Below are 26,453 nucleotides of genomic sequence, written 5' to 3'. Positions count from 1 at the left end.
AGACACCGCTTTTCCACTTATTACTCACTTCCTTAGCTCAAATCTGACAAAGATTTTTCCTTATCTAAGGCTAACCTGTCACCAGCCAAGTCTTCTACATCAATTACTCATTAAAATTGTTACCCACTATGTGCTAGGCATTGTTTTGGACACTTGGGGACACAGCACCAGATAGTTTCTCTCCCGGAGTTTATAGTCTAGTGCCATGGGGCAGACAATAAATGAATCATGTATATAATATCTGGGAATGATAAATGATAGGAAAACAAAAAAGGCAGTGGTTTGAGAGCAGGGGCTACAGGGTGCCAGGGAGACCTCTGCGGAGGTGCTAAGGGAGCTGGCTGGTAAGTGAAACGAAGTGTGAGAGAGCGCCCCCAACCTGCAGGGGCCAGGATGTCCTGGCAGGAGGGCTGGAGGTGGTGCGGCCAGGGCACAGGAGAACGGGGTGAGGACAGTGGCATGGAAGCCTAGTGAAGAAAGTGTCCAGAGAGCGATCAGCTGGCTAACGGCTGCTGAGAGGCTGCAGAAAGGGACAAGGAAGAGCCGGCCCCCAGATATCACGGGTGCCTGAGGAAGTGTGGCTTCGGTAAAGGGGGGAGGGCAAATTGGGGTGGCTCCAAGACAGACTAAGAGGGGAGGAGGTGGAGCAGAATGTATGCCAATTGTTTCCAAAAGGGTCACTATTAGAGAGGGTAGAGGAATGGATGAACCGCTGACGGGGGGGATGGGGTCAAGAGTGTGCTGTTGGGGCTGCTTTTTCCCTTAAGAAGAGGCATCTCTCGGGTGGGGGATTATCCATCGGACAGGGAAAAGTGATCACGCAGAGGAGAAAGGTGACACATGCATGAGGACAGAGCACAGGCCCCCAGGCACACGTGGCTACAATGCTCTGCGGTTACAAGGCCGTGTGGCTACAGGGCTGTGTGGCTACGGTTGTAGACAGACTAGCAGATTTCGCATGGGAAGATGAGGACACCCGTTCCTAATTGCTTCCTTTTTCTCACTGAAATAAGCCGGTCATCAGCTCAAAGTGGGCGGGGGACAGAGACATAGGGCACCCCACTGTGCCAAGAATCCCCCTTGGGGTCTCTGGTCATAAATCAAGAGGCCATACAGATACCTGAGTGTTTTCTCCAGCGCGTTCCTCAGCCTCCGGCAGGAGCACAGTAGGTAGAGGGTGGGGTTTTCCCAAGGGAGTTAGATGAAGGGGGAAAAGGGTCAATCAAGGGAGTTGGGGGTGTATGCAAGCACCTGTGCTGGGGGCAGGGGCGGTCAGAGGAGAAGAGAGGGATGACGGTCAATGGAATCTGGAAGGGTCACCAGGTTAGAGGCCCTGGTAGGGGGGAAGGCTGGGTGGGACTGGATACTAAAAGGAATACGATGAAAGAGCAAAGGTTGAGGGTCGGACTGTAATGCTTGTCAAGATATTTGCTGGAGGTCCACTTAATGATCATGAGAAGGTCTACAACCCTGTTCTTCAAATGAAGGACTAGTGGGTCGTAAAATCAATGTAGTGGGTCATGACGAGCATTTTTTTGAATTGAGCAAAATAAAAAGTCTAAGAGTACAGTATACGTAGTAAGGTTGAATGTTCGAGCAGACGTGTTCCAGTTGTGTGTATATGCTTGTATCAGGTCATTACATAAAACCTCTCTCCCTTGTGGACTGGTGTTAAAAATCAATCAATCCGTCAATCAATCAATAGAACACTGAAGCAAGGTTTCTCAACGCTGGCATGACTGACATTCCAGGCCACATAAGTCTTTGTTGTGGGCGCTGCCCTGTGCACCATAAGATGTTTAACAGCACCCCTGGCCTCTACCCATTAAATACCAGCAGTACCCCTTCCTCCCTTCAGGCTATGACACACAAAAAATGTCCCTAGATGATACCAAATACCCTCTGTCTAGAGACACCCATGGGAGGGATGGCTCAAGTAGGGTAGAGGAAAAGATAACAAAGAGATGTGGCCAGGGCACTGAGTTAGGCAGGCAATCTATATAGATTTCAAGTCACCAAAACTGTTGATAGCACCACACGACTCGCTGTTCAAAAATTCTGATTATCAGGAACCCTAATAAAACATAATTAGGCAGGAAAAATGGTTTTAAATGTTTACAAAATTCAATTCTAAGACTTCCTGTAAGTTAATGTATATAATATAGAACTGTAAAATAATAAGCCAAACCTATAACCCCAAGATATTTTAGCAAACAAAAGTGAACTAAGGATCACAGAAGGGAAAGTGTATTAGATGTATTGCCGTATATAGGAAGATGTTACTGTTTTGATATTTTGATTATCATAGGGAAATCTAGATTCCTGTATCTGATACACCAGCCACTGGTAAGATTTTTATTAACATGTTTTCTGATTATAAGAGAAACATACCCTAAATATAGGGAAAATTTGGAAAATACGAGAAAGTATTTTTAAAGAATTTAAACATCTATAATCTCAACCACCCAGAAAAAGCCATTTGGTTTGCTCCATTCGCACAAAATGTCAAAAAAACAAAACCAAAAACAAACAAAAAAAAAAAGGTTGAAAGAAGGCCAGATAAACAACATCTTCGAAAAATGAGGCAGCAGAGAACTGTAGGTGGAGACTCTCTACCTTGGCTGCATATTAGAATTACCGGGAGAACTTCCCCACTAATGCCACGGCTCCACCCAAACGAACACATCAGAATCCCGAGGTGATTCCAGTGCATAGCTGGAGTGGAGAGCCCTACAAAAGAGACCCATCCTACAAGTTTAAGCAGGATCTCCTTCATGAAAATTTCCCTCCTGTTTCACTTTTTTCCATACACCCTGCTACCATTACCAGTTTTGCTTTGCTCATAACTCACATGTGAAACCATTAGAAAATAAAAGGCACGAAAATTAAGTAGCTAAAAATAGCACAAGTGTTTAATCTGCTAAAGAATTTTAGAATTACGTGATCAGTAGGGAGGGAAGGCTTTCAAAAGGGAAACTTCTTCTTGAGCTTTGGGTCTGCCAAGCCGCTAAGGACTTACAGACAAGTAAGGGACCCTGAGGACAGCCAAGCATGTATGCGCCACTGATAAGCACTGTTAGAAATGTGTCCCCTCTGGCAACAGTGAAATAAACACTTGTTGAAATTAATGGCTACTGCACTTAATTTCCTCCCAAAAAAATGCACTAATGATCAGATTACAATGCAATTTAAGCAACATTTATCATCCGGTCACCATTTTCTTCACAATGCCCTTTACATGTAGCCAACTTTTAATTAAAAGAAATCAACGACTTCAAATCTTGAATACGCATGTATGTTGGAAAAACAAAAACCACACAATCTCTAACAGTCTTCTCCACTCTCTCATGAGAATCCATTACAGAATATTTAAAACCATACTCATGAACTCTGACTTTCACTGTGGAGTAGTCAGATATCCATCTATCCATCAGTAAATCCCCAAACATGTGCAATGGATGCAGGCAAGAGTTAATTACCACAACCCAAAATTTATTTCTCCATGCTTGGTAAAACTGATAAAATTGAGTGAATTTGCCTTGACTGGCATCCTAATTTCGATCCATGACAGGGCAGAGCCCTGGCTGGACAGGAACACAAGATCTGCAAAACAGGAAGCTGGTTTCTCTAAACCAGCAGTTTGAAAAGTATGGTCCATGACCAGCAAGATCAGTATCACCTGGGAACTTATTAAAAATGCAAATTGTCAAACCCCACCCAAGACTTACAGTCTGAAACCCTGGCCAAACGACGTGGCTTTTAGCAAGCCCTCTGGGTGATTCTGATGCATTCCACCTGGGGAACCGCTGGTGGCATCTAAACCATGGTTTTCAAATGGTGCAGCGGAGCCTGGGTCCCAGTGGATTGAGACTCAGTCTCCCACCAGGACTCGCAGCGTCACCTAGGATGGACTTCTTCAAATGGGGATGGAGTTTCCACTGCTTTTCCACAGCTTTTTGGGGGATAACTGCCAAGAACTCGTAAATTCTATCAAGTTTCAAAAATCACACTAAGAGGCAAAATTACAAATGGTTCACATGAAGCAGTCAGCAAGCTAGGGATCGTGTGGAAGGGGACCTGAGTTCGAATGCCAGCACAGTCATTAGATAGCACCTCTCTGAGGCTCAGACAGGAAAACCAAGCCTAAGGACATGCTGCTGCTATCTGAGAAGACTCTGCAATTGGCCGGACCTTCACTCAGTTGGGATCAGACAAAGTCGAGGAAAAGGAGAACACTTACTAAGAGCTTTCTTGATCTCTTATTGTCACTACTCCCCTGGGGGAGAGAGGTAAACAGCATTTCCTGAAGCCACCCTTTACGACCAAGGCAGAAGGCACGGACTCAAAAGTGGGAAATTTCAGGATGTTAGAAGCTAATTAACTACAAGTTTCCCAAGAGATAAAAGATTACTGCAGAAAACATAAGAGAAAGCAGGTGTACTATTGCTCACCTTTTGTTTCCAAAATGGTCCCAAACAAGTTTTGTATTCCTGAACCAAATACCATTTTAAAGTGTTTCCATATAGAAAAGCTTTTGTTTGAGCAAGTAAACCAATCAAGGTGTATATGGAGCAAGTTAATCACCTCCACTTCCCACTCCCAATTTTAAACAATCTCAAGTTTTGTGTGTCCTTCACATCTCTCTCCAAGGTTATATACCTAGAGCTTCTTTTTTAAATCAGAAATAGGATCATACTAAATTTGATACTCTGTAACTTGATTTCATTTACATTTCATATGTTCTGGACATCACTTGCAAAATAATCCAAAATTATTATTCATCCTGATGGACATTTCATGTTGCTTCCCATTTTTTTATGACTACACTATTATTGTAGTATTTTTGTAATACTACCTTAAACATCATCACACATAGATCCTTGCATGCTGATGTTTTTATTTCTGTAAGACAAGACTCCAAATATGTGATTGCTGTGGCACATGGCGGCAAGTTCCAAACTTAGAAATTGCTTTCCCTAATCTTCCAGCAATTCATACTCCCAAGAGACTGTAAGTTGCACCCCCCCATACATCTAAAAGAGAAGATGTTACCAGTTTGTTTTTTTTTTTTCAATGTGTATTTATTTTTGAGAGACAGGGAGAGACAGAGTGTGAGCAGAGGAGGGGCAGAGAGAGAAGGAGACACAGAATCCAAAGCAGCCTCCAGACTCTGAGCTGTCAGCACAGAGCCCGACACGGGCTCAAACCCATGAACCATGAGACCTGAGTTGAAGTCAGCATTCAACTGACTGAGCCACCCAGCCACCCTACCAGTTTTGTTTTTAAGTGGGTCAGTTGGATGGACAGAAAACAAATACTTGTTTTAAATTTGCATTTCCCTGACCATCACGGAGGCTGAGAATCTTTTCACATGTTCATTGGCCATTTACATCTCTTCTTGTGGGAACTGACTATTCATATCCTCTGTTCATCTATTATGTTGGCCTACAAATACAACTTAATCACACACTCATTTCTCCCCCCACCTTCTACTAGATATGTAAAATACAAATGAGTATCATCTCCTAGGAACTCGGTGTGTGAGGTTAGGACAGGATGTCTTCCGAGCATGAAGCACAAGGCAAGCCCTCAAAACAACTGGGTAAGTGAATAGCAGACTTAAGAGAATTTTGTTAAGACTGCAGCTAGAAGAGTAAAAAGGAAATACAAATATTCATTACTTTTCTAGATATTCAGAACAGCGTCCCTTTGGCTGAAATTAAATGGTTGGTTAAAGGAAAAACAAAACCATGCTTTTGGCACTGACTCTGAAAATCCACTGTGAAAAATGGGTGACAAATGAGCACAGTTTTAATTCATAGTTCCAGGTGATGCATAAAGAAAAGGCTGTGACAACCAAACCATTTTGTACCAGCCTTGTCTACCAGGTGTCATTCAAATGGCACCTGACACTGAACCAAAGGTTGTTAGGATGGTGATGGACAGGAGATGACTACCTTGGAGTGCCTGGGTGGCTCAGTTGGTTAAGTGTCCAACTCTTGATTTCAGCTCAGGTCATGATCTCACAGTTTGTGGGATGGAGCCCCACACTGCGCTCTTTGCTAACAGGGAACATGCTTGGGATTCTCTCCCTCCCTCTCTCTGCCCCTCCCCCACTTGTGCACACGCAGGCATTCTCTCTCTCTCTCAAAATAAATAAAAATTTAAAAAAGGAGAAGCCTACCTTAAGGATTTCGTTTCTTTTTTTGTGTTTTGTCTCCACCCCCTCCAACATTTTTTGCCTTTCATAATCTGCTTATTGAGGAAGGGGGCCGTGGAGAGGGCCTGCAGGCGGAGTTTGACAGAATGCAGATTCCTTAACTCTTAACTTTAGGCAAAACATCTGGTTAAACCTAGCATTTATCCCCATTATTTGTAATAGTTCTGTTTGGCTTATGTTTTAACTAGTCTCCTTATTAAATATAAAAGTAATAGGATTAAGAAGTTCTGGGGGGAAGTACTGTAATTAAAAAGGCACCAGTTGGGTATGTTAAGCTGTAATTCTGGTCCTGCTTATTAAGTTTTCCTTCTTGCCTTTAAAATTTTGTGTACCCAATAAAAATGACTGAATTATTTAACTCTTTTTTAGTACTTCCTGTATTGGCCAAACACCACCCAAAATCTCCAGGAAAACATTATGACTCAAAAGTTCTGAATCCATAATGTCACAGATCACAAGTTTCAGACACTGTCCCAAGAGTCTGGGGCATGCCACACACACATCACACAGCCTGGTAAAGTGACAGGCAAGTGTCCAAAATGCACTCGCGTTTTCTAACCTTTTGAAGTTATAAAATCTTTTTAACAACAACAACAAAAATGCAGGAACTTTGAGCAACCCATGAAGTTATAATATGAATCAGGCGAGAAGCAACAAAGCACAATCTGTAACACTGTTAACAGTGGCATAAGAAATTGATAAATATTAAGGTAGTAAACTTGGGAATGAAGATGGAAGGGTTTGCAACTTCTCCTTTTTAATTTTTTATTTCAGCTTTATTAAGAAAACTATTTTAGATACAGAGCACAAGTGCAGGAGCAAGAGAGAGGGGGAGAGGAGGGTGGGGGGAGAATCTCAAGCACGCTCAATGCTCAGCACAGAGTCCAAAGCGGGGCTTCATCACATGACCCCGGGATCATGACCTGAGCTGAAACCAAGAGCTGGAGGCTCAAGCCACTGAGCCACCCAGGCGCCCCAAGAAAACTCGTATTTCTAAAATTTTTTATTATATAACATTTAGCACAAGCACACAATAAGTGGCATATGTAGTCACAAGCATAAGGCTAAAGTGAATAATACATTTTTAGATGTATGGTTTTATTTTTCTGAGCATAGTTGGTAAAAATTTAGATTGTTCACCATCTGTAACCACCCTTAACTGCTCTTGGGAACTAATGATCTGCTGGAAATGAGGGGTGGAGGAGAAGGCGAATCAGTATAATTTTAAGTTACAAAAGACAGAAACCGGACTAGAAATCTCCATCTCCCCCCATCACTCACTTATACCCCACTTTGTAAAACCTGACTTCACTTAAAAATACTCTAGCAAAGGGGCAAAACCTGACTTCACTTAAAAATATGCTAGGAAAGGGGCACCTGGGTGGCTCAGTTGGTTCAGCATCTGACTTTGGCTCAGGTCATGATGTCCCAGTCTGTGAGTTCAAGCCCCGCAACATGGTTCTGTGCTGACAGCTCACGGCCTGCAGCCTGCTTCCGATTCCATATTTCTCTCTCTCTCTCTCTCTCTGCCTTTCCCCTGCTTGCTCTCTCTCGCTCTCTCTCTCAAAAATAAAACATTAAAAAAAGGTTTTTAAATAAAAAAAATACTCCAGGAAAGAGTGTTTGGTTTGAAAAATCCTAAACAAGGGGTGCCTGGGGGGCTCAGTCGGTTAAGCGTCTGACTTCAGTTCAGGTCACGATCTCACGGTTCATGAGTTAGAGCCCCCATTGAGCTCTGTGCTGACAGCTGGGAGCCTGGCGCCTGCTTCAAATTCTGTGTCTCCCTCTCTCTCTCTGCCCTTCCCCTGCTCTCACGTTGTCTCTTTCTCCCTCTCAAAAAATAAATAAGCATTAAAAAAAAAAAAAAAGAAAAGCCCTAAACAAGTAGGGTTAGCAGGTGAATTCAAGACACAACTATAAGCCTAAGCTGATAAAAAGTATCCCCAGTAACTTATTTAACAAATTTAAGTTTAAAATTTTTGCTTTCCCTTTGGAGGCAGAAGTACAACATCACTGTCAAAAACAGACACCTTTTTAAAAAGTAAAAAAAAAAAAAAAAAAAAAAAAATGCATAAGAGTTTAATTAAAAAGTGTATCTCCTTGATAACCCAAGTGGGTACAAAGGCAGGGAAAAATCAGTGACTTCCTCAATCTGAAGAGCCCTGTGTTTCCGTGATTCAAGGTACCATCACTAAGACTGGGAGCTTTACGAAATAGATGGCTTTCTGCAATTGATCTGAGTCTCTTCTAAATTAGTTATGCTAATTTTGGATATAAATGTATCTTGGGCTCTGGGTGTTTTCCACAATTCCAGGGTTCAATGAAAAAAAAAATAGCATTCATGCAGGTGTCCCTCAAGGCCACGTGTCACATCCACCACCCCTCCACAGTTTTTGTATAGATGTCCGAAAATCAGCAGTCAAGGAAGACAAAAATCTTGGAAACGCAATGGCTGACATCCACACTGGACGCACTTAATGAAGTGAACTAGCGAAGCAGCAGCCTAATCCCTGACATCAGATGAAAGCTTCACATCCCCCCTTTTCTGTGATCCCTTGAAACCTCTCCAAAGATGAAGCCCCAAAGTGCTGACATGACCTCAATACTATGGCATCATTTCAATAAGACGCCAAGGAGAAAGGCTTGCGTGTTTCTGCACTCAGCTGATTGTAGGTCAGCAAACACGCCCTTCCTCTGCCCCTACACAAAGCAGAGATCACAATCTGCTGTATTTCAAAAGAAAAGAATGCCCACAGCCCCACTCCTGAGAAGTCGCCAACTTCGCGCTCTGGAGAAGGGAGCAGGATAATGTGCAACCTGACGAATGCCACAAGTCAGCACACCCAGGTAGTATTAAAGGCAAATACGTGGTACTTTTTTGTCATTTATGTACATTTGGGGGCCCGTTTCTCCGGGGCATCATCCCTACCCTCCTCTTTATGCCTTGGACCACGCCAAATACTTCGGCTCATTCTCTCGTCTTCTGGAAATAATCGGAGGTTAGTCTTCACCACGAGACACAGGGATTCTGAAACAGCCTCCTTTCCCCTATTCACCTCGACTCTTCACGGGCGGCCCAATTCCAAGTTTCCCCACGCGTCACCTGAAGCCCCAACTTCTGGAAACGCCCCCCTTACCTAGCCTCCAAGAGCTGGCATCGCGGCGAGAGCCGAGCACGCAGCCACGGGCGCTGCCGCTGTCGCCGCCGCAGCCAAGGAGGCGAGGCGAGGGGAGGGCCGCTCTCCGGCCCCGGGGACGACCGCGAGCCAGGCCCTCGGCCCCGACCGCTAGCCGGCTCGCCTCCTCTCCCTCAGGGAGCGAGGTCCCGCGCCGCGCGCAGCGCCCAAGCGAAGCCGGGCGCCGGGAGCACGCTCTGCACCGGGCGCCCGGCCGGGCGACGCCGCCAAGCGCACGGCTCCGGCGGAGCGCCCGGGCAGCCGCGGCGGCTGGGGAGAGGGGCGTGTTCCCTGCGACTCGGAGCCTGCAAGCCGCGTCTCGGCGGGACAGCGAGCGGAGGTGAGCCGGACGCGCAGCCCCTGACGGCGGCTCTCGGCCCTACACCCGGGCCGGGCGGGCCTGGCGACGCGTCGCAGCCCGCGCGCCCCTGCGGGAACAACCTCCGTGCGCTCCCTACGCGGCCGCCTCCGCTCCTGTCTCGGCGCGCAAACTTTCCCGGCCAGAACCCCTCCTGCCTCTCCTGCGGGGGCGCCGCGCTATCCCCCGGGCCCCAGAAACCGTACGCCCCCTCCCTCCGCAGCCAAGACCCACTGAAAATATGGCGCCCTCGAACGTCGTTCCTCGGTCCCCTCAGGGAATCCCGAATTGCCAGTCCCCAGGACCCCCGGCTCCCAGCGGGCGCGAGATTGCAGCTTGCGGGGCCGAGGGAGGAGAGGGCGCCGCTAGTCCAGTGCGAGGCCAGCGGCAGCAAATCCAAATCCTGTCCTCGCTCTCGGGCGGGCGCTGCCCAGGTCCCTCAGCGGCCAGCAGTTTTGCTGGTGGCGAGATTGCCAAGGGGAGTCGTGGAATAGGCAGGTCTGAGAATCTGGGACTGGAGGAGCTCCGCACCGGCGGGCTGTCTTTGCCTCCAGCCTCGACCGGAGACTTGTTTGCAAAGTGGCGCTGGAGTCCGGGCGGCCAGTGCTGGAATGAAGCCGCTCCGCCCGCGCCAACTCTCCTGGCGCGGGGGCCCGGCCGGGGCCGAGGGGACACTCCATGCAGGCGGGGCCGCTTTTCAAAGCCCAGTTACCGGAAATCCAGCGGGAGCCCCGGAGGGGACTGGCTGCCCGCGGCCAGGAATCCGTTCTCAGGCGCCGGCTGCCAGCCTGTTTGCAAACCGCTGCGCCCAGGTCGAGTGCAGTGAAAACATACATGTGCAATAGACAGGTGCATAAATTTTATTTTATTTTTATTTTTTTTGCAGAAAGCCCTCCTAGGACATCAAATCTGGGAGCTTTGCGGGGTTTTTTCTGCATTGGCATCACTCACGAGATGCAAAAGGGAGGAAAAAACCACCCACATTTTCCTTCTGTAGAGGGGAGGGAAAAGACACGAGAAATTCATGCAACGTGCATGCAGCTGGAGGAAGAGGAAAACCCGAGTGAGCCGTGCGCCTTACCGGGGGATGCATTTACTGTCTCATTGCAGAGCGCCTGCCCCGGAGTGCAGCCGGCGTCCCCCCGCGCGCCCGGCGACCGCTCCGCTCCCGCAGCCGCTTCAGCCGCTGCCGCCGCCGCTGGCTCCGGGCGCGGAACAAGAGCCGAGGGCGAGCGCGAGCGCACGGCCCGCGAGCGCCGGGAGGGCAGGAAGCGCGTCATCACTCGGGGACGGCGCGTCCCCGCGCGGCTCCGGTCCAGCAGCGGCGCCGTGCGGCACCCGGGCTGGGCCGGCACGGTCACCTCCTGGGTCTCTGCCGGGCGGCTTGGTGCTGGGAGGATCCGCGTGGGGAGGCAACGTGCCGGCCGAGTTGCCGTGGGGAGAAGGGGTCGCAGAATGACCCTGGCTTTCCGAACTCGGGCTCCGCTGTGAGGGAGATAGGAGAGGAGGGGAAGCGGCGTCTATGGAATGGGGCCCCTGGGACCGCAGAGCGCTTCCCGAGGACCACTGGCCACCCTGGAGCCAGGGGCGTGGTTCCCACGAGAGTCCAGTGGCGCGCTCTGGGGTCCTGCTGCGGCGCTGCTGACCGGAGCCGGCAGCTGGCTGTCCCTTTCTGCACGTGTTGCACACGCGACACAAATTGGTGGTCAGAGGTCACTTAGGGTTTTTGAGAAAGGCTCTCGGGACGGGGGGAAGAGGGGCGGGAAGCACTCTCTTAAATTCATAAGAAAAAATGTTCTCCTGCCTGCTATGCCTTTGAGTAAGGGCAATTATATACCTGTTACATTTACACAGTCATTAGGAAACGTAGGATGACATGAAACAACGGGAAGGTTATTAAGGGGACAAGGAGACAAATCAGAAAATACTGTGTACCATAAGATCTCATTTTCTTAAATTACGATAAATGGAGAGACGTAGAATAAACTGAACAGATAAACACTGGACAGAGGTTAACTAGATCCCTCAGTGATTGGTGGAAGTGTGGGTGATTTCTCTATTCCTGCTTAGTTCTCTAGTTTCTGATTTTTCTGTCAGGAACACATTACTTTTATAGTTAAAAAAAATTTTTTTTAATATACCTTGCATTTTTTTCCCAGCCCAACACAAAATGAGTAGGATAGACCTCTCTTCCAAAGAAATAAGTAGCAAATCTCTCCAGTTACTCATAAATGAAACTATGGCAACTTTTAAGTGTTTTTTCAGAGCATGAAACTGCCGTTGCTATGAACTGGAGAGTGGGTTGATTTTGTAAACTGAAACTATCGTGTAGAAGTCTATTGGGACGTTGGATAAGGCTGGACATTCTGTAAGAACAATGGCATGTTCTTGTCTGGGCTGATGAACTTGATTTTATTATGGCCACAGAGAGTAATACATAATACATTTATGATGTATTATAAGAGTACAGCTTTGTAACTTACGGAGAACAAACTTTAACATCACAAAGCACAATCAGAACCAATGAATTGGCAACTTGAGAAAGTCCTAGAAGTTACAGGACTGAGACTTGCTAATTACACAGGTAAAATGTTTCTGTTCATACCTTTCTTTAAATTTTTTTTTATGTTTTATTTATATTTAAGAGAGAGAGACAGAATGTGAGTAGGCAAGGGGCAGAGAAAGATGGAGACAGAATCTGAAGCAAGCTCCAGGCTCTGAGCTGTCAACACAGAACCCGACTCAGGGTTCCTTCGAACCCACAAACCGTGACATCATGACCTGAGGCGAAGTCAGACGCTTAACCGACTGAGCCACCCAGGTACCCCCTGTTCACACCTTTTTAAACAGTCACCAGTCTAACAGAGTAACTGGTGGTGATGGCAAATCACCTCAGGGGATGGTTAAAAAGTAAACGTTTACTGAAAAGTAAATTATTCCCGTGAGAGATTACTAATAAGCTCATTGAATTAATGCCACTTAAATTGTCCCTTGATTCACTGACAAAGAGCAACCGGGGTTTTATAGTTCAAATGCCAGGTTTACATAAGAAGCTCATCAAAACTGAGACAAAAATTGGTTGCAACTAAAGTAATTTTCTCTTCTACCTTAGTCCTTGGTTCATAGGGCCCGCTGGCTTCCCATCATACATCTTAAGATCAGTTTTGCTCCCCCAATCTAGACTTAAATTTTTTTCCATGACTTAATTTACCCTTAAAGTCTCCCTGTGCTCTTCCTCTGCCTGCCAGTGAAATGCTGTTTAATCTTAGAAGGTAAGCTCCATCAGAGCAAGGATCTTACCTGCATCTCTGTGCCTAAACGTGGGTCTGGCACATAGTGGGGGCTCGATAAATATTTATTTCATGATAATAGCATGTTTGTTCACTGTCTACTTGGCTAGACATCCTAAGATGTTTAAAAATTCCTCTCTGCTATTAGACCATCAGCGTAATCCTAGGATGGTAAGGGTTTGTAGAATTATAACCCTGGTTTAATTCAATAATCTCACTCTTCAAAATAACAGCCAAATCCTAAGACGTTTCAAGTGGTGGGATGCAGGTATCTGAATATCTCATTAATCCAATTAGTCCTATTCTGTGGCTCTCCGAGATCAATCAAACCCCTTTCCCCAGTGAGAAAGAACATCAGTCCTAGAATTCTTTGCTTTAGTCCTGACTTCTAACCAACTGACTTTTGCACCCTTCCCTTATTTTTATATTTTCTCATTTTCTCTAACCTCTCTATGACGTCAAAGCCATTTGCTATTTCTTTAGAAAAAAACAACTCTAACCATTCTATTGCATTATGTGTTTCAACAAGTTCCCCAAGAGAAGTAAAATTGATTTTACCAGTAACTTATGGTGAGTGCTTTGAAATTAAGATTCCTGCCCTAGACCTGAAAAGATACTTATTTCTAAATTTAGAGTCAGCTACTAGTAGTCTCTCTCTGTACTAGTCACAGTGATCATAGTTCAGTAGAGACCAAACAAAAACTTCTTTTAACAAGTTTGCCTGCTTGGACTTTGTCTCCACCCAGCAGAGGGAAACGTGCTGGCAGTTTTCTTAGAGTATCTAGGACCAGAGATAAAACTCATCCCATCGACACAATTTACCAAGGCTTCATATTGTCTCACTTCCTGCCAAGCAGATAATTAGAAACTGAAAACATACTCATTTTCTGTGAATAAAGAGTACAGCATTTGGGGAAGTAAATCAAAGAGATAGCTTCCAAGTGACTTATAAATGCATCTGGAACTACAATCCATTTTTTCCGCAAGCTAGAGCTGTAAATACCAAATAAGACATTGCTTGGTGTTAGAGCCAAATGCTACGACATTACTCCCCTCCTGTCATTGTACTATTCGCCTTAACCTCCTGACAACCTGTCTGCATGTGTGTATACCTGAGCAAACCCAACTGTGTCATACTGAAGGGCCAGAAGAAAGTTCGGTAAATATTGCTTCCCACTTTTGTTTATAAGGTCATAATTGGTGCTGTGTGAAGATATCTTCTAGGGCATCCTTGACATACACGTCAACAGTTCATGACATTTTCCCCTTTTTCAAAATTGTTGTATCCGTTCTCAGGAGCAAGGTAGATGTGGGAACCACATTTTCTAAAAATTGCCTGTTACTCAGAACCAGAAATGAAAACAAGATGCTCAGGCTTCTATTTTCATTTAACCTCTTTAGGTTTATAGAAATCTCTCCATTTCTTTTCTTGTTATAAGTTCTAGGAGAGAATATTACCCGATAATTATAGAGGGAATATTACCTGAGTTTCAATACAGCATATAGTCAATAAGTTACTTTCATTTTATTTCAAAGGCAGATGATTGACACTTTGCAAGAATTAATGTTTTAGTTTTATGGGGCCCCACCTCATTCCTCATTATTTGGGATGGAGTGATAGATGCAGATTCAGATTTCTTTCTTTTCTTTTTTTTTTTTTTTAAGAGCAAATTGCTTACATAGACTCAGGAAACCATTGTTATTATTCTACCCATCACAGGACATAGTTGATGATGATTTTTCTTTTCCTATGGTATATAGAACACACTATGGAATGTTCTTTTAAATGCCCCTGAAGAAACACGCTACCTAGAAGAATATTTATTATGCTAAATTGGAATTCATATTTAAATAAAATGTGAGGCAGGTTGTTTCTCTTTTGCTTGATTGCTCATAGACTGGAGAAAACATGTTTGGGGTTACACAGTGGTTAACAATATTTTTATAGTATTTTTATTGTGGATCATCAAAACTGTTTAAATTATACATGTAACTTTTAAGTCTCTGGTCATGTGGGGTTTTTTTAATGTTATGTAAATATGTTTTCATGAAACGTTCTACAATGCAAAGATACTATAGAAAGACTACAATTTATGGGGCGCCTGGGTGGCGCAGTCGGTTAAGTGTCCGACTTCAGCCAGGTCACGATCTCGTGGTCCGTGAGTTCGAGCCCTGCGTCGGGTCTGGGCTGATGGCTCAGAGCCTGGAGCCTGTTTCCGATTCTGTGTCTCCCTCTCTCTCTACCCCTCACCCGTTCATGCTCTGTCTCTCTCTGTCCCAAAAAATAAATAAATGTTGAAAAAAAAATTAAAAAAAAAAAAAGACTACAATTTAAAAAAATGTTTGTTTTAATCTGTGATCATAGCCAATTGCTTCTCTATCACGAAAACAAGTTGGATAAAACTGGTTTCCTTGTCTATGGAGATGGGTTTGTTTAACTCTTGTGAAAATACTTTGTTTAGGTATCAGACCAACTTTAATTTAAAAATAATATATTGATGGGGCACCGGGGTGGTCAGTGGGTTAAGTGTCCGACTTCGGCTTAGGTGGTGATCTCAAGGTTTGTGGGATTGAGTCCCACATGGGCTCTGTGCTGACAGCTCAGAGCCTGCAGCCTGTTTTGGATTCTATGTCTCACTCTCTCTTTCTCACAAATGAATAAACATTAAAAAAATCTTGAAAAATAATATACTGGGGCACCTGGCTGGCTCAGTTGGCAGAGCATGTGACTCTTGATCTCGGGGTGGTGAGTTGAAGCCCCGCATTGGGTGCAGAGTTTACTTTAAGAAATTAAAAAAATAAAAATAGCATATTCATTATCATGTAGGAAATATCATATGAAATCTACCTCAAATGAAATAAATTCTAAACAAATATGATTAAATTTTGTCCAAGTCATTGTTTTTTATGACAGGATTAAAAGTGAACTGCAATATAGAAAATGTACATAGAAATTAGATAATTTTAATGTAACTTTAGAGAAATAAGTGATGACTCTGTGTCTACATCAAAGATAAATATAGTGGCCCCTGGGTGGCTCAGTCACTTAAGCGTCTGACTCCTGATTTCTGCTCAGGTCATGATCTCACTGTTCATGAGGCCGAGCCCCACATGGGGCTCTGTGCTGGCAGTGCAGAGCCTGCTTGGAATTCTGTCTCCCTCTCTTTTCTGCACTTCCCCACTCATTTTCCCTCTCTCTATCTCTGTCTCTCAAAAACAAATAAATAAACATTTAAAGAAAGATAAATATATCCAGCACAATTGTTACTTGCCTGTTTCTTTAAATCAAACTAACAAATATTTATTAAATTAGTGCCAGGACCCATTATGACCAAAACACTCTTCTTCCCAGGTGGGCAGAATCCACCTGAATAAAGTACAACCCTTGCCTTTCAGGAGAGATGGAAAGATGAGAGAGGACACATCAGATATTCAAACTGCTATTGTTCATAAGAGATCTTGAATGGTCTTTCTCCCTGAGGAAAGTGACCAGAGGAAAGTTCCAGAGATTTAGAATACACACACACACACACACACACACACACACACACACACACACACAAAGATGTTTCTTCCTGACAGGACCAGTCCTTGATACAGAGGAATAGCTGTGGTCCTGTAGTCCCATGTTCCTGTGGCCCAGAGTAGCCCAAAGCAGCTGTCTTAGGATGTCAACTTGGTATCATCTAGTACCCACTTAAACCTTTAAGGTCAAGTACAAAGCAGGAGTTCTGATGGACTGGCTCATACATTATTTGTCTCCCTATTTTGAATATTTTATTCAAATCTTCACTTTTTCTTCCTGCTCCATCTCCTGGATCTATCTTCTCCAGGTTAGGAAGTCTGATTGTCTTCACATTGCCTCAAAAGGTGATTCCATTGACATTTGTCAGACTTTTGGCATTATCACGTTACTCTATTTTTATATTGCTACACTCAGATTTTTTTCAGTATAATCAGAACAACATTTGCAAAAACTGTAGTAAAGTTGGCATGGTACAGAGACGTGTAAAAGGTAAGCAAGTTGGGAGAGAAGTGGAAGAGATGGAAAAAGAAGGAAATATTCACTCAGATGATTTGTAATGCATCAGCACTTAACACTATCCTTTAAATATTTCCCCCAATGCAATTTGAATAAAATTAAAACAAAACAACCCCCCCAGCACCAAATCAACTATCTCAATTTTTTTTATCCAAAGATAAAATAGAAATAAGGGACCAACATCCTCCCTCACATCAGAAAGATTATTTGCAAAACTAGTGGTCTCCTATGAAATTAAAGGGTTTTTATCTTTTTTAATGTATTCATATGTAGCTCAGAACCACCAAGGCTACTATGGAAAAAATGAGACTCTTTATGTAATCAGTGGGATAAAGTGGTATTTTAATATCACTTAACTTTCTAATTCCACTCCACGACATTCTAACTTTTGTTTAATGACCCTTATTACGATAGCACCTAAGTACAGAGTACCCAACACCTCAACTTTCTACGTTCACTGGGTTTCAGTCACACTACTAACTGAGGAAAATCTTTCTTCATTATCCTTAGAACTTGGCACAGCTAAATAGATTTCTTAATGAGTCAGAAAGAAGACTGTCAAAATAAGAGAAGGGCCACCCTGAGGTTCCTTCTATATATGCCAAGAATAAAAAGGCATTAGTGAATTGGTGTTAAACCCCATCATTTTGATGATAAGTGACTCATCTTTTTGTTCTCTAAGACCTAGCACCCATAGCAGGCACTGAATACATGTTTATTAAAGAAATTTCTCTGTCATTTACATAAACTTTTTCAGTTCAATATGACCCACAAACTGTAAATGCCCAGTTTACAACCAGTAGATGACCAGGGCATTAGGAGGAATAAAACCAAACTTACAAGGGCCAAGTTCGCAGACCCAATTGTTCTCCTTATGTAATGTCTCTATCCTCTTTTCAAAAAATTATTTGAGTAGTCTCCTTTCCATCCCTGTCCCCGGTCACCTGGTTCCTCTCTCCAGAGGCAATCACTTTTGCCAGTTTCTTGGGTATCCTTCCAAGATATTCTATGTCTATACAAGCACAAATGTGTGTTCACTTTTTTCCATAAAGGGTGACACGCTATTCTATTGTTTGCTTTCTTGGTTATTCTTTGTAGGTAGATTTTTTTAATTTTAATATGCAATTATGAAAATACTAAAACATGTGGCAAAAGTAGAGAGGATCGTACAACGAACCCAATGTATCCCCATCACCCAATTTCAACAATCTCTATACATTACCACTTACTTCATCTATCTTTTGTGTATGCATCTTTTATTTTTTTAATTTTATTTATTCATTTTGAGAGAAACAGAGAGAGTGCAAGCATGAGCAAGGGAGGGGCAGAGCGAGAGGTAGAGAAAGCAGGCTCCACGCTGACAGCATATAGTCCTACATGGGGCTTGAATTCCCCAACCATGAGATCATAACCTGAGCTGAAATCAAGAGTCAGATGCTTAACCAACCAGCCACCCAGGCTCCCCTTTTTGTGTATGCTTATTTTAGAACAAATCTCAGACATCATGTCATTTCACCCCATCCACTAAAAACATTCTATCTGCTCTTTAAATCATATAGATGTTTTCTTATATAAGCACATTAGCATTATCACACCTAATAAAATTAATAATAATTCCATGGTATCATCTTGTGCTCACTCTATATTCAGATTTCCCTAATCGACTTAAAAATGCCAAACATCAGATTTTTTTCTTGTGTCTCTTTTCATGTTTTCTAGAGTTGCCCATCATTATGTTTTCTATGGTACTGACTTCAAGAAAACTGCTCAACTATCCTGTGGAATATTTATTCTATACTCCAGATCTATCTGTTGCTCCCTTGCAGCATTATTTAACTTGGTCCTCTATCCCCTATTTCTTGTAAACTGGGAAGATGTCTCTTGGAAGTTGTTTCTGTCAACTAAATTAGGCTCCAGTTTAACTTTTGGAGAAGCACACTTCATAGCTGGTGCTGTGTGTCTCTTACTGCATTATATCTGGGGGCACATAATGTCAGCTTGTCCACATATCAGTGAAGCTGAAATTGCCCAGTGGGGTCAGGGCCTACCATCCTGATCCCAACATTGTAAAGTTCCCATCAGGTTTTTATCAAGTGGTTTCCTTTACTGATGACTGTTGCCTGAATTAATGACTCTTTAAGGACTACAAAATGGAGATCATTCTAGTTCTAGCATTAGTGTGTGAAAGAATATATTTGGTGAGAAATACCTTCTTTCCCTGAAAAAGTTCATGAGACCTTAGAATTCACTGAACTGGAATATTTACAACAAAGCTCATGGAATTAACATCATCACAGAACATTAGCATTAAGAAGGCTCCAAATCACTCTAACTTCCATTCAAATGAAAATTGAAAGCCTGTAGTTTCAAAGGTTTTGTTTGTTTGTTTTTAGACATTGAAAAAGTCTAGGTCCAAGGTGACTGAGTAGCTCAATGGGTTGAGCATCCAACTCTTGATTTCAGCTCAGGTCATGATTTCAGGGTTTGTGAGATTGAGCCCCATGTCAGGCTCTGCGCTGAGTGTGGAGTCTGCTTGGTGGGATTCTCCCCCTCTCTGCCCCTTCCCTGCTCAAACTCTCTCTCTCAAAATAAATAAATAAAAATTTAATTAAGTAATTAATTAATAGTCTAGGTCCATTTAGGAGCAGCTGATATTGTCCCTTGGAGGAAGGAGGTTCTACAGTTATAAAATGTCCTAAATATAATCTATTGGGAATTTTTCCCATTTGCATGATAGGCCCATTCATATCTTCAGGAAGAAACATTCTCACCCAATCTGAAATTAAATATAGAATTATTCCATTTATAGAATGTTACAAAGATGGAAACAATACCCTCTGGAGATGAAATCTCCAGGGAGATGAATATTCTCAGAATTGCAGATGAGATCAAGCAGAGAACCAGTGTGTGGTCGGGAGGCTTTCTAAGTATTGGGCATTTCTCTAAAAGGAGGTGAGACTCTCATTAAGCAGAGGCTCTCAAACTTGGACTCACTAGGCTGCTCTTTCAAATGCCTAGGCCTTGCTCCATGAGAGCCAGATACACTAAGTCTCTTCCTTAAAAAGCATCCCAGGTAATAATGATGCAGTTAGTCGGGAGACAGCATTGGGAAAACCCTATCCTAAGTACCAGGAGGGTTCTGAGTTTCACACCCATGCCGGTTGAACATGGCCTAACAGAGTTGCTTCATTATAACACTATTTGTCCCTGAAGTGCTTCCTTAACAACTACAGTCCATGACACTACACTGTGAAGATGTACGCATTTTATCACACCTTGCTTGCAAATCAAAAGGAGGGCCCTCCTGCCCATGAACATCCGTGCACCTTACAGCAGGGGCTGGTCCATGTCAAACAGCCCTCTACTGGCCCTTGGGTCACGTGTGTCCTTCAACAACCACCTTATACTCCACCATGTACTGCTTCCTGCCATTCTTTTGTGTTCTTAAGAAGTTTTGACCCATGATGGCTGGCAAAATGCACCAGTGGTAGTGAGACCCATCATACAGGAACAAAGGCAGAGCCAACGTGGGAGTGAGAACACATGCTGGATAGGGCTGAAGGCCTTCCAGGAAGTCACTGATGAAAAGAAGGGTAAGGAGCCGTGGGCCAGAACAGATTGGGGGAGAGAGACTTTCCAGAGGATGAGGGGTATTGTGGGATGTAGCAGCAGGGTGGATGGCCCAACAAGAAACTAGGAAGGGAGGCCCGAGACTTCAGAAGAGACTAGAAGGGAAGTGAGGAGGGCCCACCAGTGCATGCAGTTGGGAACACCTACCTCCATGGTCACTGCTTCATAACAACCGCAGGCAGCACTGTGTCAGGGAGGCAACCTCACCCCAGTTCACCCCCATTTCCTCACAAAATCGCTTACTCCTGCATTGGTCTTTAGGCTGGATAATGAACCACATATGAAGGAAAAAGCTCCAAAGTGTCAAAGGTGAGTTTGTGCGTGTGCCCAGGCATACTATACTTCCAAGCTCTCCAGGAAGACCAGGAAACAGGAAGAGACACTGATGCGGCGTGGACCAGCAGTTTCCCCTAGGATGGGCTAGAGTAAACGAATTTGTGACTAAGTCCTCGAGGAGGGCTAGAGGGAAAATGTCCCGGATGGAAGAGTTTTGCTTGTTTCCAGGCTGTATTGAGGAACTCCTATTCTAGGGAAATAAGATAAGACTACAACACTAGAATGACTCAGTAGCAAAAAACTGGGAGCATGTCCCAAGTCAGAAGAGTCAAGAATAGGGGCGCCTGGGTGGCTCACTTGGCTGAGAGTCTGACTCTAGATTTCAGCTCAGGTTATGATCTCATGGTTCATGAGTTCAAGCCCCACATCAGGCTCGCTGCTGTCAGCTCGGAGCCTACTTCAGATCCTCTGTCCCCCCTCTCTCTTTGCCCCTCCCCTGCTTGTGCACTCACTCTAAAAAATTAATAAATATTAAAAAAAAGAAGAGTCAAGGACAGGTGAGATGCGGGAGCATGAGATGCAGGGACTGGGATCAGGGAGAAGCCAAGCTTTGATCTCCTGAATGAGACTTGATCTAGAATGGATGAGACACTTGGGTTCCCTCTACATGTGTGTGCTTCAGAAACAAAGCAAGACCAAACAGAAGTTTTAGTTCATTAAAACTCTTCACTCTTGAGAACTTCCTAACGAACGGTGCTGGGTCATTCTATTAGGTATATTTCTAGTATCTAGCACTGTGCTAGGTACATGGAAAGTTCCCAGTAAATTTCCAGGATGAATAAACAAATAATGGGTGGAGCTCAAGCCAAATGACGTGTTCTGCTGAGCAAAATAAACGGCTGGAACTCTTCGTACCACAGACACCTCTAGCACCATCCCACTCCTGATACTTCCACTATGTTTTTAATCATAACACTTATACTTGATTCATATTCATATATCTGTCTTGTCCCTGAGATCAAGCTTCCTGATGGCTGGGTTCCTGCGGGGTCATGTCTTACTTAACTTCCAGTCCTCAGTTCTTACAATAACACTTAGTATAAGTGGGTGCTGAGCAAATAGCTGTTGAAGGAATGAACAACTGGCAACTTGTCGAAGAACTCAGATCTTTAATACTAACCCAGCTCAGTGTCCTCTGAGCTGCCCTTTATGTCCCCTCCACCCCACAGTTCACCCTACATGTCAGAAGAAATAACTTATATGAAGAGGAAAAAAATGAGCTGGATGGTTCTAGAATAAAAGGAGACCCTTAGCAGATCATGCTATCTTTTGGAAAACAGTGAGCACTATAATAGGCTGCAGTTATGGTTTACCAAACAACCCTAACAGAAGCTGAATATCACCAGTGTGGTCTGGTGTTGACTCTGGTGGTTTCCTACCCACATGCTCTTTGGTGTTTTTTGGGAAAAGACTCAGAAACCATTTCTCATTTTCACAAATGAGCATAGCTGGGGCTGGCCAGTCCTTCAGAAGAGATGGTGGCCTCCCACATTGCCACAAATGGATGGAAAAGTTACAAAATATGAAATTGCTCATAAGCTGAGGGGAATCTTTCTAGGCCCATGTCTTGACTGACTGTTTTGATTTTTTTCTTTTTTATCTTTTTGGATTTTTGTTTGGTTGTTTTTGAGAGAGAGAGAATACGAACAAGGGGAGGGAAAAAGAGAGAGGAAGAGAGACAATCCCAAGCAGGCTCCATGCTATCAGCACAGAACCTGATGCGGGGCTCAATCTCACAACCATGAGATCATGACCCTCTGACCCAAAATCAAGAGTTGGACATTTAACTGGCTGAGCTACCCAGGCCCCCCTTGACTGACAGTTTTTAAGATCAAAGATATTTGTTTGAATTTAATTCTTCTGCGACTGAGGACCTATTTCAGGGATTCTGTTTTCTACTTTACCTGATTCTGTTCAAGATTACACAGATCAGTTCTGTGAAAAGTAATCCCTTTCAAAGGGAACTGTGTACTGAGGAGCAGAATAAGGCTTGAAATGGGAATCAGGAAATCCAGGTGACTTCACAGTAGATATGTGACCTTGGACATGTCCCTTGACTTTTAACATCAGAGTACTCTCGTTTGCAAATTGACCCTTTCAGTCAAATGATCCATAATTCCACTCCTAGCTTTCTACCATTTTTCTATGCATCTAATCAACAGTGCCACACATATGACACTTAAAATCCACTGCTTTATGCTGTAGTGAAAGCACATATCTTGTTCCCTCAACTAGAGTGTATGCTTCTTAATGGCTGAAATGCATCTTGTACTTTGTGGTGATTTCTGTGGTGCATCCACGGAGGCACTCCCCTCAGGTGCGGGAAGTGTTGGTGGCTGATGCCTCTCATCTAAGTCTCTGGGGACAGTCTTCCCCTGGACTGAGGGAAGTGTGCAACTCAAGGGGACAGACACAGCGAGTGTCTGATGACTAAATGGTTGATGGTGGTGGTAGTGGGTGTGATAAAGGGATCCCTGAGGTTCTTTTGTGACTACATCGCAGTCCAGCCTCTTCCTCTGTTTATCCTGCTTGCCTCGCTCTTTTATTCTCCGGGACCTCCTACATGCAAATCTCAGACCCTGAGTCTTTCTGGGGGTCATAATTATGTTCCCCACTACCTTCGCCTCTTACCTCATGTACCCATCATACCCCCGTGCAAGGTGAGTTAAAATGAACTGAAGTCCACAGCAAGGTGGGAGAGAAGCCCATGCTGGGAGACACCCTGTTCTTTACCTCCACAAATACCGAACCTGACAGTGTTTCTCCTGGGGCCCAAATCTCCACTGGCCACGCCGGGAGCAGAGACAATGTTCTCCATCGGTCAGGCAAGGGGAGTGTTTTGTTACCGCTCATCTCTTTTCATGAGAATGCCTAATTCCTGGAAGCAGCCAGAGTGGAGGGACTGGGCCCTACATAACTTGACTAAGACCAACAGAATATTTAAAAGTTGGCTGGTCTCCTGGTGCTTCTAAAGCCAGAGAAAGACCTTGGTTTTCAAACTGTTTCCTCTTTCAAATGAAAACCAGGAGGAAAGTGGTCACACAGTGATGGTCTGGGATCCATCAGCATAGATGGTGTCAAGGTGCTCCGTAAAGCTTGCTGTTCCCTTCCATAATAAAGGGGAAAATCGCTTTAGGCAACTGCTGGCTCCCCACGTGTTCTAATACATTTACTTTGTTCTTGCTCTTATGAGCGTGTTGCATCATTTTAACCAGATTAATTTAGAATCTACACGCACAGCCACACACACATCTTTACCTTTGGAGCCGACTGACCGCATTAAATCATCTTGTATTCACATAAACCTTTCAAACGAATACTTGCTTTTGTTACGCAATATCATTTCCTTTCTGCTGTACAGTTTCCTTGGATAGCCAGGAATATCTGTCCCTCATTTTTTTCCCCTCATTTTTTTTTTCTTTTTGGTTAGAATCTCAGACATTCGATATGATTTATGGAAGCCTAGCCCTTTGAAATGATAAGACAATGAACTGCAGACTTGGGGCATATTTAAATAATTCAAACATTGTCTGATATTGTGCGGTTCCAAGAGGAAAGAGGAACAGCCGACACCAGAAAATTTCCTGCTGGAATTCTGCCAAGGCATAGCTGGCCGTCTTGGGGAGGTCCATCATTATGGGACTTTGCTGTTTGTAAATTTAATAAACGGCTCACATCTGCTTATAATATTATGGAAGTCTGTGCTAGAAGTATTATGTAAAGCACATGGTTTATTTTACAAATCAATCAGTGCTTTCTGTTTGCAGGGTTTGTCAGGGTGCACAGGAAAACACTACACCTGCATTTACAAGAGAGTCTAGGCCATGGCATCGGTGTCCTGCCGTGTGCTTTGAACCATAGTGTGATAGGGTTGAAACCTTAGTAGTCATCTAGTCCTTGCACAGCATGGCACAGCAGAGACCCAGAAGAGGCGGGGGGCTTGAGGGCAGTTCACTCAGAGTTACTGACGGAGTCAGGGCTCAGAGGGTGTCACAGCCCCTTCTCCTTAGCTCCCTCCCTTCCTCCACTTCCTTCTTCCACTTCCTTCCTCCTTTCCTTCCTTCTTTCTTTCTTTCTTTCTCTTTCTTTCTTTCTTTCTTTCTTTTGTTTTTTACTGTTGTTTTTTAAGTTTCTATTTAAATTCAAGTTAGTTAACATACAGTCAGTATAATATTAGTCTCAGGTGTAGAATTCAGTGATTCATCATCCTTCCTTCTTGCTTGCTTCTCTGCATGACCTTAGTTCGTGTTACATTAGCAACATTGTGGGTCGGGGCATGGTCCCTCTCACAGTTGACCCCATGGACTACTTGCTTCCTGCCCTTTAGGCAGCCATTCTGATGTGTTTAATGTGCTTTGTTTCATTTTTATGAATCTCAAAAAGTACATATTTCCCCCTCCCCATCTTGATGCTATGCTTGGAAACCCTCCCATGTTGACACATGCATGTAACTCTGCCACTACAGAGCTCCCCCAGGCCACAGATTGTCACCCCAGGGATTATCTCTGTATCCCTTCATCCCACAGTGGTCCACGACAGCCAATGTTCATTACTTGTTCTCTCTCAAGCAAAAACCACATTTCCCCCCTTATTAAACTTATAAGGCAGAAAAAGCCCAAGGAATACAAGCAATTTAACAGTGGCTTCAGTAACCATTTACCTCTAGATAAATTACTGGTATGATTTAATACATTACAAACAGAAAGTGTTCAAAAGCTGTTTTTATTCCATCACAGTGGGCTGAGTGCCTTAAAAGTGTTTTGCCATCACAAATTTTGATTCTTAAGAGACATACCTTTATTGTTAGAGTTAATAACCTATTCTTCTCAAACTATTCAAAAATACAGAAAAGGAAGGAAACCTTCCAAATTCATTCTATGAGGCCAGCATTTCCCTAATACCAAAACCAGATAAAGACACTACAAAAGAGAAGGGAGGGGGGAGAGAGAGAGAGAGAGAGGGAATTACAAGTCAATATCTCTGATGAACATAGATGCAAAAATCCCCAACAAAATATTAGCAAACTGAATCCAACAATACATTAAAAAATCATTCACCACAATCAACTAGGATTTATTCCTGGGCTGCAAGGTGGTTCAATATTTGCAAATCAATCAACATGATACATCACATCAGTAAGAGAAAAGATAAAAACCATGCCATCATTTCAATAGATGCATAAAAAGCATTTGACAAAGTACAACATGCATTCATGATAAAAAAAAAAAAGTAGGTGTAGAGGGAACATACCTCAACATAATAAAGTCCATATATGAAAAACCCACAGTGAACATCATACTGTATTGTGAAAAATTGAGGGCTTTTCCCCTAAGGTGAGGAACAGATGTCCACTCTGACCACTTCTATTCAACATAGTACTGGAAGTTCTGGCCACAGCAAT

General features: G+C 43.7%; 1 protein-coding gene across 1 annotated transcript in view; it reads right to left on the bottom strand.

Moving 5' to 3' along the window:
• The window catches only part of TLN2 (talin 2), a 438,278-nt gene extending 427,293 nt beyond the window's left edge, over positions 1-10,985 (bottom strand). Inside the window, exon 1 of the mRNA XM_086710846.1 lies at positions 10,836-10,985. The gene's annotated coding sequence lies outside the window, so the exon portion shown is untranslated. The remainder of the gene's footprint in view (positions 1-10,835) is intronic.
• Between the last annotated feature and the right edge of the window lie 15,468 nt (positions 10,986-26,453).

The sequence above is a fragment of the Puma concolor genome, chromosome B3 (assembly GCF_028749965.1).
Source record: "Puma concolor isolate L17-30 chromosome B3, mPumCon1.1.hap2, whole genome shotgun sequence".
NCBI classification, from domain to species: Eukaryota; Metazoa; Chordata; class Mammalia; order Carnivora; family Felidae; genus Puma; species Puma concolor.
Note: the sequence above shows the minus strand (reverse complement) of the source record. Positions and strands in the feature narration are given on the sequence as shown.